The following is a 2,065-nucleotide window of genomic DNA, read 5'->3' on the forward strand; positions in this document are numbered from 1 at the left end:
GGTTGTTTTTAAAAGTCCGGGACGGATTAATCCGTTTTGCATTGCTTTCTGTGGGAAAGCGTGCCTCGGTTCTGGAACGCTTTGGTTTTGGAACGGACTTCCGGAACGGATTAAGTTTGAGAACCGAGGTACCACTGTATTATAACTTGCGGACCGAATGAATGTTGGTGCACCAAGCTGTCTCGTTAAAAGCACAGCAACAGAGGCTGGTTGGAAAGTTGGCAACCCAAATTGTAGTGAGCCTGCTTGGGATTTGGGCCTCATGCTCTGCCTATTGCTCCACCCCTTTCCCCCCAAATAAATGGGGTTTTCTCCTCTTTAAGGGCAGAGGGGGTAAATGTAGCGTAAGACACTCCTCTGTGTGTTAAATTCCCATTTACTTCGCGGAATCCGGTCTGCCCGATTCTCCCCGGCGCCAAAGGGGTTAAGAGCTTTGCTCCTGAGCAAAGTGGACATGAGCATGTGAGCGCCATATGGGAATGTGGCGCATCACCCTGTTCCTTGCCTGCCACATGCAGAGAGAAGGTAATTTGAGCCTGCAAATTACCAGCCAGCCTGAAAAGAACATCTGGAAGGACTGCAAGCAACTGGCTCGTTGGTCTAGGGGTATGATTCTCGCTTAGGGTGCGAGAGGTCCCGGGTTCAAATCCCGGACGAGCCCTACTTTTTGAACTCCGACTAGGCAAAGGAGAAGACAAGTTGAAACCACAAATGCAATTACCTTTTCTGAAAATCCAGATTTACCAGTGCAGATCACCCGGGGGCAATCATTTATGGCCGGCCTCCCCTTTTGGCCACGATCCAATCGCTTGCCGGCAAATTCAGGTTGTGCAATTAAAGTTGATTAGGGGGGAGGCTTGTGCAACAAACCCGCTTCTCCAAAAGATTAAGAGTTTATTTATTTATTTTTAATGTTGCAATGCAATCTATGAAATCTTTACATAATGATTCATCTACATTATATTCCTAAATTCACTTTTCATTATGTACCAACATTTATCCATTTCTTATTTCTTGCCCTGTGCGTGACTTCCTTGTTATTGTTTTGTAACTTTATTATTGAGATTGGAATTTTTGCATCTTAATAATTAAACGTTCAATCTTATATATCTGCTGAGCTTAACTTAACTTTGTGAAATCAGTCTATGCATAGCAATAAATTCTTGTTGGCGCATCTTTTGGCTATGTATTCTTCTACACCTTTCCATTCCTGTCTGAGATTTTGATTAGATTGCATTCTAATTAGAAAGATTAAGAGGGTTTTGTTTTTTTTGCATAAAGGAAAGTGACAGGAAGATGCGGCGAGACGTGTGGAATCACATCTGGAATCAAACTTCCTTGCAACAAATAAGAATTTGTAGCGAACATGCAGGAGGCCTGGATAATAACACAATATTTCTAACCTGGGGGAAATTATCTGGATTTTTTGCTAACTAATTCACATAAAATATCCGCTGCGGCTGTCGTCTTGCCATGGGCATGTTTTCGTGGCCATCTTTCCTATCCTGATCTGTGGGAATTATTTACTCCCGTGTAAGGATGGGGCTCTCTTTAGACGAGAAAGAGCTATAGATCGAGAAGACCCCAGTTCGAATCTTGCCAATTCAACACTGGATTTATTATTGGTCCTTCAACACCAGGTCCCAGGAGCGGATTGCTACAGTTTAAAACAGTCATGGCCAAACCTGGCCCTCCAGATGTTTTGGGACTACAACTCCCATCATCCCTAGCTAGCAGGACCAGTGGTCAAGGATGATGGGAATTGTAGCCCCAAAACATATGGAGGGCCAAGTTTGGCCGTGCCTGATTTAAAATCCAGTATCTTAAATATTGGATTAGACAAATAATAGAGGCTCAGGCTACCTGCCCGAAGACTGTCTCACCAGAGTGGTGCATGCTCTGGTTATCTCTCGCTTGAACCACTGCAATACGCTGTATGTGGGGCTACCTTTGAAGGTGATCCGGAAACTGCAATTAATCCAGAATGTGGCAGCTAGACTGGTGACTGGGACTGGCCGCCAAGACCACATAACAGCGGTCTTGAAAGAACTACACTGGCTCCCAG

The 2,065-nt window shown here is 44.5% G+C and overlaps 1 non-coding gene across 1 annotated transcript; it reads left to right on the forward strand.

Moving 5' to 3' along the window:
• Positions 1-589: 589 nt before the first annotated feature.
• Positions 590-661, forward strand: TRNAP-AGG (transfer RNA proline (anticodon AGG)). The gene has a single exon. It is a non-coding gene; the product is annotated as a tRNA-Pro (tRNA).
• The last annotated feature ends 1,404 nt before the right edge of the window (positions 662-2,065 follow it).

Source organism: Podarcis raffonei, chromosome 10 (genome assembly GCF_027172205.1).
Source record: "Podarcis raffonei isolate rPodRaf1 chromosome 10, rPodRaf1.pri, whole genome shotgun sequence".
Lineage (NCBI taxonomy): Eukaryota > Metazoa > Chordata > Lepidosauria > Squamata > Lacertidae > Podarcis > Podarcis raffonei.